This window comes from Coregonus lavaretus, assembly GCF_964263955.1.
Source record: "Coregonus lavaretus genome assembly, contig: HAP1_SCAFFOLD_187, whole genome shotgun sequence".
Lineage (NCBI taxonomy): Eukaryota > Metazoa > Chordata > Actinopteri > Salmoniformes > Salmonidae > Coregonus > Coregonus lavaretus.
Genome location: NW_028159222.1, coordinates 324,720 through 335,921, shown reverse-complemented (window position 1 = coordinate 335,921; position 11,202 = coordinate 324,720).

The following is an 11,202-nucleotide window of genomic DNA, read 5'->3' as shown; positions in this document are numbered from 1 at the left end:
AGAGAGAGAGAGAGAGAGAGAGAGAGAGAGAGAGAGAGAGAGAGAGAGAGAGAGAGAGAGAGAGAGAGAGAGAGAGAGAGAGAGAAATAAAGAGAGAGAGAGAGAAAGAGAGAGAAATAACGAGAGAGAGAAAGAGAGAGAGAAATAACGAGAGAGAGAAAGAGAGAGAGAGAGCGAGAGAGAGAGAGAAATAAAGAGAGCGAGAGAAAGAGAGAGAGAGAAATAAAGAGAAAGAAAGAGAGAGAGAGAGAGAGAGAGAGAGAGAGAGAGAGAGAGAGAGAGAGAGAGGTCATGCTCAACATGAGCTCCTGATTTATTTCCATATTTTTTTTTTATGAGATAAACACTCGAATCTAAAAACAATTAAAGACAGAAGTAATGAACAACAACTCTATTAAAATCAGAATATAAAAAATAAGTAACTTTGCGCCTCAAATTAAGAAGTTTTGACTCTCGCTAGCTAGCTACACAACAAAAACCTAGTCAGCAGGCTAACAAGCCAGCAAGAAAATGGAGCTAGGACAAACCTAGCAAGGGGAGTTAATACAACTACATCAAACGACCAAACTGAGTGAGTATATCAAAATGAAGCACGGACTCTAACTTTAAACATATCTTCTGTTTTTGTGTGTAAAGATTTTTCACTCTTTTTGCTGGTTTTTGAGCTAAACAGGAGCTAGCTAGCAACAGCAGAAGACAAACAAAAATGGTTGCCATGGCAACAGTGCAGCAGAACAAAGCAGCAGCAGTAGTAGCAGAGCCCACAGACACCATGTCCCCACTCTCCCTCAGCGCTGAGTCAATTCTCTACCCCCCAGAGGCCAAAAATGACACAACGAGGAAAGCTTTTAAACAGAAACTACTAAAGGGGAGGCCAGAAATCATTTTCACAGACCTCTACAAAAACGGTGATGTGAGTAATCTCATCTTTCTCACTGAACAGCCAAATGCATGGCGCTCAGCAGTCTGCTCTCACTACCCATCCATAAAGAAAGAGGGAATCTGTAATGGGTGGAAGCTGAAAGTCAAAGAGACAGACGACTCTGACAGCACCATGATAACAATCAACCTCTACAAGACTGGGACTGTCATGGTGCAAGGTAACCTTAGGCTGTTTGAAACAGACTTTCAGACCATTAAGGAGAGAGCAGAGAGAGAGAAGGACACCACCAGTGACATGCCCTCCCACAAGACAAACTCCACCAGCACCACCCTCACCCCCACTATCCCCACCCAAAAAGGCACATCCAGCACCTCTCTTCCCATCATAGTGGAGGACACGCCCCAGGAGGAGAGCAACCCCCTCAGTGCAGAGCAGGCTCAGGCCCTCCTCACCACCATGGCTGCTACGAGGGATCAGTTCACCAAACTGGAGGGGGAGGTGGTCCTACTCAGGGAGAGTGTGAGCAAACAGCAACCAGACATCCACACCTTAGAGGAGCTCCTAACCAAGGTGCGGACAGAGCAGGACAGCAGCCTTGCAACACAGCTGAAAGAAGTTCAGCAAGAGAGAGACGGACTCAAGAGAGAGCTGGCTGATCTAACAAAGGAGGTGAGAGAGCTCCAAAAAGACAGGCAGAGCAGTAATAACGAGCTGACCACACTAAGAGAGGAGCTGCAGGAGAGAAAGAGAACAGAGGACAGGCTGCAGGAGCAGCTAGATCACCACTCTATGACCTGCCATCACACAGCAGAGGAGCCCACCTCAACCAGCCAGGTCTCCCCAGAACTGCCGGCCGCATGCCTCCCCCCCAGCCCACAGAACAGCCTCCCACTGACAGCGGCACTGGCACAGACCAGCCACACCCCAGCTCCAACACCCACCAACCCCAACTCTACCCCCTCCAGTCCAGAAGAAACACTGGCTGAGATTGTCCTGTTGATGGACTCAAATGGGAAGTTTGTTCAGGAGAATAAACTTTTCCCTAGACACAAAATGAGAAAGGTGTGGTGCCCAACAACGCAGAGTGCAATGGCGCTGCTTGATAAGGCCCAGCTTGGGTCGCCAAGCCACATAATCATACACACCGGACGTAACGACCTGCGTGCTCAGCAGGAGAGGGTGGCGACTTCACTACGGGGAGTGATTGAGAAGGCCTCCGCAATCTTCCCCAACTCAAGGATCGTGGTGTCAACCCTTCTACAGAGGAAGGACTTCCACCCTGCCACAATCCAAAGAATAAACGCCAGCCTCTCCCAGGACTGTGCCCTGCGACCCAATGTACACCTGGCCCACCATCCCAACCTCGATCTGGACTGTCTCTATGATCATGTTCACCTGTACAGGGAGACAGTCCCCATCCTTGCTAAGACTCTCAAGGACGTTGCTTTAAACCGCATCCCGACCTCTCCACCCAGGAACAGCGGAGCAATCTCCACCCCCCTTGAGATCACCGAGACAACACCCCGGACCAACACCCTGGACCCCACAGCCACGACCACAGCACCACCAACCTCAATTCCGACCACAGCCAGCGCAGCACAGACCACCCCAGCCCAGCTTCAGACCAACCCAGACGAGGCCTACCACCCCCCTCCCCCCCACCACAGACCCACACCTGGAAGAGCCACAGCCCGGCAGACAGAGCTATTCACAAGCTGTGAGAAGAGCAACTGGCCCAGCTCCCACCAACGAAATGAGTGACATCAAACAAATGCTGAATCTACTATGCTCACATGTGATAGGCCGAGGGTCATGGTAAGATGAGCACAAGAACTCCACCATCCTCACACTACATCCACCCAAGTGGCATGACACAATTACTATCTTAAATGATAAACAAATTTCATTTGCATAATGAGTTTACGTTAATTGAAAAATCCTATTTTAATAGTTCTTGTTGGATTGTGAGTGTTTATTTCATTTTGAAGGTAAAGAAAAAACAGTTATGAAATCTTTTTACGTTGCATGTTGGAATTTACAAGGATTGAAGTCCTCTGCTTTTGGGCTAAAGAGCAGAAACCCAGACTTCCTTAAATAAATTGATGATGTTGATATTGTAGTACTACAGGAAACATGGTGCAGAGGTGATGTTTCCACTGGCTGTCCACTAGGTTATAGGGAGATAATCATAACATCCACCAAATTAAAAGGAATCACACACGGCAGAGACTCAGGGGGAATGCTAATATGGTATAAATCTGAACTAACTAATTCAATCGAATTGATCAAAACAGGAGAATTCTTTATCTGGCTTAAAATCAACAAGGAGGCTATCTTAACAGATAAAAACGTCTTCCTCTGTGCTACATACATTCCCCCCTCAGAGTCACCCTACTTCAATGAAGAGAGTTTCTCCATTCTAGAGGGGGAGATTAGTCACTTTCAGGCCCAAGGCAATGTGCTGGTCTGTGGAGACCTGAATGCTAGAACAGCAGAAGAACTAGACACTATTAACAGTCATGGGGACAAACACCTACTGGGAAGCAACAACCTTCCCCTCCCCACATACCCCCCCAGAAACAACTATGACAAAGTGAAAAACAAAAATGGAGTACAGCTCCTGAAGCTCTGTCGATTACTGGGTCTGTACATAGTTAATGGTAGGCTAAGAGGGGACTCTTTTGGTAGGTACACCTACAGCTCATCCCTTGGCAGCAGTACTGTAGACTACTTCATCATCGACCTCAACCCAGAGTCTCTCAGAGCCTTCACAGTCAGCCCACTAACACCTCTCTCAGACCACAGTAAAATCACAGTGTATCTGAGAAGAGCAGAACCCAACCATGAAGCATCACGGCCCAATAAATTACATGGTACTAAACAGACCTATAAATGGAATGCAAACAGTACAGAAATCTACCAAAAAGCAATTAGTAGCCAAAAAATACAATCTCTCCTGGACAACTTTGTAGCCTTAACATTCTCCTACAGCAATGAAGGTGTAAATTTGGCCGTTTGGAACATAAACTTTATATTTGACAAATTAGCCTCCTTGGCTAATCTAAAGAAATATAAGAGCAAACCAAAAAGAATAGATAATGAAAAATGGTTAGATAAAAATCTAACAAAGTCATTGAGAAATATATCTAATCAAAAACACAGAGACCCAGACAACAAAAATATATGCCTTCTATATGGGGAAACACTGAAGCAATACAAACACACCCTAAGAACAAAAAAGGAACAGCACATTAGAAATCAGCTGGATGTAATTGAGGAATCCATAGAATCAAACAATTTCTGGGAGAATTGGAATAAATTAAACAAACCTCATCATGAGGAATTGGCTATCCAAAATGGGGATATGTGGAGAAATCACTTTGCAAACCTCTACAGCAATATAACAAAGAGCCCAGAACAACAAGATATACAAGAAAAATTACAAATCCTTGAATCAGCAGTCAAAGACTATCAGAATCCTGTGGATACCCCAATTACAGAACAATAATTATTGGAAAGACTTTGCACTCTCCAACCCAAAAAGGCCTGTGGTATTTTAAATGAAATGATCAAATATACAGACCACAAATTCAAATTGGCTATACTCAAACTTTTCAACATTATCCTAACTGCAGGTATTTTCCCCGATATTTGGAACCAAGGATTGATCACACCAATTTATAAAAATTGAGACAAATTTGACCCAGATAATTACAGAGGAATTTGCGTTAACAGCAACTTGGGGAAAATACTCTGCAGTATCATAAACAGCAGACTACATAATTTCCTTGATGAACACAACGTCCTAAGCAGAAGCCAGATTGGATTTGTAAAGAATTATCGTACAACAGACCACATTTACACCCTCCACACTCTAATTGACAAACAAGTAAACCAAAACAAAGGCAAAATCTACTCGTGTTTTGTAGATTTCAAGAAAGCATTTGATTCAATTTGGCACGAAGGTATTTTTTACAAACTAATAGAAAGTGGTATTGGAGGGAAAACATATGATGCTATTAAATCGATGTACACTAAAAACAAATGTGCGGTTAAAATCGGCAACAAGCAAACAGACTTCTTCTCTCAGGGACGTGGAGTGAAACAGGGCTGCCCAATAAGTCCAACAATATTTAACATCTACATTGATGAATTGGCAAAAACTTTAGAAGAATCGGCAGCACCTGGTCTCACCCTACACAACACTGAAATCAAGTGTCTGCTGTACGCAGATGACCTGGTGCTACTGTCTCCCACTAAGGAGGGGTTACAGCAGCATCTAGATCATCTGCACAGGTTCTGCCAGACCTGGGCCCTGACCGTTAATCTAAAAAAAACGAACATAATGATATTCCAAAAAAGGTCCGGAAATCAGGATGACAAATATAAAATATATTTGGACACAGTTCTATTAGAACACAGCAAAAATTACACGTATCTAGGACTAAATATCAGCAACACAGGTAGCTTTCACATGGCTGTGAATGAGCTGAGAGACAAAGCAAGAAGAGCATTCTATGCCATTAAAAGGAATATTAAAATATAAATTCCAATTAGAATCTGGCTCAAAATGTTCCAATCAGTTATAGAACCAATTGCTCTATATGGCAGCGAAGTTTGGGGTCCGCTCTCTAATACTGAATTTACCAAATGGGACAAACATCCAATCGAAATACTGCATGCAGAGTTTTGCAAGACTGTATTGCAAGTACAAAGAAAAACTCAAAATAACGCATGTAGAGCAGAATTGGGCCAATACACCCTCCTTATTCGAATAGAACACAGAGCCATCAAATTTTACAACCATCTAAAAACAAGTGACCCAAAAACATTCCATCACACAGCTCTACTATGTCAAGAGATGAAACAAGAGAAGAGTCCCCTCATCCAGCTGGTTCTGAGGCTCAGTTCATTAACCAAAACCAACCTCATAGAGCCTCAGGACAGCACTCAGAAAATCTGGCCCAACCAAATCATCACAAAGCAAAAATAAAAATATATCACCTATTGGAAAGATGCCACAAAAAATCAAAGTAAACTTCAATGCTATTTGGCTCTAAACAGACAGTACATGGTGGCAGACTATCTGACCACCGTGACTGATAGAAAATTTAGGAAAACAATGACTAAGTACAGACTCAGTGAGCACAGTCTGGCTATAGAGACCGGTCGTCACAGGCAAACCTGGCTGCCCAGGGAGGACAGGCTGTGCTCACTCTGCCCCCGGGGAGAGGTAGAGACAGAGTTGCATTTCCTACTACACTGTGAAAAATACTCAGACCTAAGATAACCTTTCTTTCCCAAAATTAACATTCAGTACAAAGAATTTGAAACTATAAAAGAGGAAGAAAAAATCAAATATTTATTGGGTGAAAAGCCAAAATGTGCAATTTTAGCAGCCAAATATGTGTCCTCCTGCCACAACCTGAGCAGCAGCAAGTGAACCGGACAGCAAGTGAAAAGTGTAATGTAATGTCAATAATATTCCTGTTTTGTTTTGCTTTCATACCATGTAATGTGTCCTCTCAGTCATGTTGAGATTGGTCGACTACTATTGCTTTAATGTATTGTTATTCTCATTAATATTGTTGTTGTAGTTGCTGTTAATGGTAAACCCATTTCCACTACTACTATTATTATTGCTGTTGGTCCCACCATTTTTGTTATATGTATACTTTGACAATGTAAGTAATTTAACTTGCCATGTCAATAAAGTCTATTGAATTGAATTGAATTGAGAGAGAGAGAGAGAGAGAGAGAGAGAGAGAGAGAGAGAGAGAGAGAGAGAGAGAGAGAGAGAGAGAGAGAGAGAGAGAGAGAGAGAGAGAGAGAGAGAGAGAGAGAGAGAGAGAGAGAGAAAAAAAGAAAGAAGAGAAGATTAGAGAGAGAAGAAAGAAAGAAAGAAAGAAAGAAAGAAAAGAAAGAAAGAAAGAAAGAAAGAAAGAAAGAAAGAAAGAAAGAAAGAAAGAAAGAAAGAAAGAGAGAGAAATAAAGAGAGAGAGAGAGGAGAGAGAGAGAGAGAGAGAAGAGAGAGAGAAATAAAGAGAGAGAGAGAAATAAAGAGAGAGAGAGAGAGAGAGAGAGAGAGAGAGAGAGAGAGAGAGAGAGAGAGAGAGAGAGAGAGAGAGGAGAGAGAGGGAGAGAGAGAGAGAGAGAGACAGAGAGAGAGAGAGAGAGAAAAAAGAAAGAAAGAGAGAGATTAGAGAGAGAGAGAGAAAGAAAGAAAGAAAGAAAGAAAGAAAGAAAGAAAGAAAGAAAGAAGAAAGAAAGAGAAAGAAAGAAAGAAAGAAAGAAAGAGAAAGAAAGAAAGAAAGAAAGAAAGAAAGAGAGAGAGAGAGAAAGAAAGAGAGAGAGGAGAAATAAAGAGAGAGAGAGAGAGAGAGGAGAGAGAGAGAGAGAGAGAGAGAGAGAGAGAGAGAGAGAGAGAGAGAGAGAGAGAGGAGGGGAAGAGAAGAGAGAGAGAGAGAGAGAGACAGAGAGAGAGAGAGAGACAGAGAGAGAGAGAAGGAGAGAGGAGAGGAAAGAGAGAGATGCACAAACCAATGCTTTAATGTAGCATGGGGACACTTAAGGTAATAATGAGCTGTACCTAGAAAGTGCTTTCACAAAGAGGCCATAGTCAATAATAATTATAGCTAATTTATTTTCTGAATATTTTACCCTAATTAAAAAAAACACACATACCATTAAAGCCTGAAAGGCAAGAATGAGTTGTCTGGTCGTTGATCATAACCTACATCTCCAGTATGCCTGTCAAACTGATTCAACTGTTGCCTCAAAATCACCTCTTGAAACAAAGGCGATGAAACAAAACCATGCATTGCCTACCGTACACAAAGGGATTCACTCAGAGAATGCCGAGAAGTCACTACAATGCAACAAAGCAAGCTCAGAGAGATAGCTACAGTGTTTAGAAGAACAAAAGGTATGAAGGGTTAGGCTTCATTTGACCTGTTCCACAGTTGTCCAATTCTTTGTCAGTGAGGGCTGACTGTTGGCAGTGTTTCTGGGTCTTATTAAGGAAGACTAACACTGATTCTAATTACATTGAGGTTATGGAGACTGAAGCTTCTAGAATGTGTGACTAATTAGAATGCCGGAACATTATTCTATACAAATAATGTGTGTGTGTGTGCGTGCGTGTCTGTGTGTGTGTGTGTGTGTGTGTGTTTGTTTGTGTGTGTGTGTTTGTTTGTGTGTGTGTGTGTGTGTGTGTGTGCATGTGTGCGTGTGTGAACAAAGACAGCCTCATCTCTCAGAAAGACAAAATAATTATAAATAAAAAAATATGTTGTGAGAGTTCAATTAGCGTCTTTTCTTTGAGGTGTGATCTTATTACCGGAGGATGAAAGCACTGGTTTTTACTACACTAGCCCTTACATTTGTGTGAAGAATTACCCCAGAGAAACCTACTGTAGCTACCTACTGTAGCTACTATTGATGTCTTTTAACAAATAACCCTTTTCTGTTTGTCTAAAAGAGCTTTTCAAAAAATAGTATTTTATTTTTCATGCTCCTTTAGTCCGTAATTGTATAACAAAGCAAAAGCTCTTAGAGGAGTTTTATACCAGAAGTCCACAAGTTACACAATGATAACTACAGTATATTGATTTCAGTGTGGAAAGCAACCAATTGTACAAAACATGAACAATTGTGGTTCACAAACACATATTATATTATTGCCTAAAGAACACATGACATTTGTCTTTCTACAATCTCTTCCCTGCTATGCTGGTTTTAGTTCTGTGCCATATTTCGTTTTTTTTTGTTTTTTTTTTGTAGTGAAATCTTCCTGAGTATGATCTTAGCTGATCAAAACACAACAGAACACAGCTGTGTTAAAAGCACTCCTTTAGAAGTAAAGTGGTGAAATAACCTTTCAAACCCTTGGTAATAAAGTCGCTATTGAAACCACCGTAATTTCCTGTAAGTGGACCCTGATGCTACCCGTTCAGAACACTGTGAAAGTTCTGCCGTTATTGAAGATGTGTCTGGCCTCTCAATAAAACATAAGTGAACTCCCCCCGAAAGGCACATTACTCACTTGCTGAACGGACTGAGACACCATCTAAATGATTTCCAACGACAGCTAGCTTCAGGTTTATGACTAATCTCACATCAGGTAAAAATAGCAAATTCTCTCTGAAGTTCTTTTCAGGAACGAACAGCGTTCAATATTGGAACAGCGAGTGGGATGCTCACAGTAACAACATCCATTATTTCTCAGGTGCTGGGTAAGAAAGAGGACACAGCTAATGTTGAGAGGAGACCAGAACTCTGATTTATGTTCCCAGAAAGGGAAGTTTGATTTGAAAGCAAGCAGCACGGATGCATGACAATTGTTCTACCATTGCCTGGGGTAACATTTTTTTTCTACATCCCTAGGCTATTTCAGCTGCTTTTTCCCAGGTACTCATAAGATTCTGTCTTGTACTTCAAGGAATTCCAACTGATGCCAAATGGTACATAGTGGTGCTGGTTTTAAGGAATCCCATAGACACTCAAGTAGAATAATTAGCTAATTACCATCTAATTGCCATTCTTCTGAAGTCACTTAATAAAGCGTAACCAATATGGACGTAGCTACAGTAATCCCCTTACAGCTCCATGGCCTGAGCTCCCTTACAGCTCCATGGCCTGAGTATAGCTACAGCTCCTCATCAAACATTCATGGGCCAAACTAGTCCATGAATGTAATATCCATGTGCTAATGGGATAGAGTGGGATACATGATAACTCTGGCTGTGTTCTATGTGAACATGGGATAGAGTGGGATACATGATAACTCTGTATTACCCTATGGCTGTGTTAGACTGTTATTTGACATCGCATCAGATGTAGAGGATATTGTGGCTCTCACCCAAACCACAGCCTCTGCAGTCACTTTGACACAAGCAACAAGGACAGGTGTTATACATGTCAGAGAGATAGAGAGAGATGACAGAGAGAGAGATAGAGAGAGATAGACAGAGAGAGAGAGAGAGAGAGAGAGAGAGAGAGAGAGAGAGAGAGAGAGAGAGAGAGGGGGTATGACCATATTAAAGACACATATTTCCCTCAGATTACAGAGATCCACAAAGAATTTGAAAACAAACCCAATTTTGCTAAACTCCCTTATCTACTGGGTGAAATGCCACAGTGTGCCATCACAGCAGCAAGATATGTGACCTGTTGCCACAAGAAAAGGGCAACCAGTGAAGAACAAACACCATTGTAAATACAACCCATATTTATGTTTATTTATTTTCCCATTTGTACTTTAACTATTTGCACATTGTTACAACACTGTATATATACATAATATGACATTTGAAATGTCTTTATTCTTTTGGAACTTCTGAGTGTAATGTTTCCGGTTAATAATTATTGTTTATTTCACTTTTGTTTATCATCTATTTCACTTGCTTTGGCAATGTTAACATAAGTTTCACATGCCAATTAAACCCTTAAATTGAATTGAATTGAATTGAATTGAGAGAGCGAGAGAGAGAGAGAGAGAGAGAGAGAGACAGAGATGACAGAGAGAGCAGGGAGAGAGACAGAGAGAGAGAGAGAGAGAGAGAGAGAGAGAGAGAGAGAGAGAGAGGAGAGAGAGAGAGAGAGGAGAGAGAGAGAGAGAGAGAGAGAGAGAGAGAGAGAGAGAGAGAGAGAGAGAGAGACGTCTGGTTGAGAAGCCTGCCACACAGGGCAGTAGTGGGAGTGATAAACGTCTGGTTGAGAAGCCTGGGACACAGGGCTGTAGTGGGAGTGAGGAATCACTGCATTTGGCTAGATGCAGGCTTTCATTAGGACTCAGGATAGATGAGCCTTTTAAACAGGACTTCTAGTCACAAGACTGTGAACAGATTATAATACACGAGGCAACAAAGAACAGTGTAGCCGTTCCTCTTTAGCAGCAGAATCCCCCTCCTCTCTCCTCTCTCTCCTATTTCAGAGCACACGATTATACTCTCTCATGCTACGTCAATAAGGCCTAGCTCTGTTACAAAACACACTCGATTCTCATGCAAATATCCCTGTCAAACACAGGCAACCAAGGCAGTGCTTGTCCTTGTGTTTTCTTATTACCCTGGTTGTACTCTGGGGATGTCTGGCCTTTGTTGGTCACCGTAGCGTAGAACGAGGAACATTAGGTAGAATGTCAAACACAGCAGCAGATTCAGTCATCACACCCCCACAGAGCATGCTTATTAATAAGAACAGGACTGAAATAGGAGCCATATTATTCTCAAGGAGATATAGGTCAATATTGAAGTTTCTCCTTTCTCAGGTGTGGGGGAGTGGAGGGCACGGGGGAATGTTTCCTGGAAACAGCACAG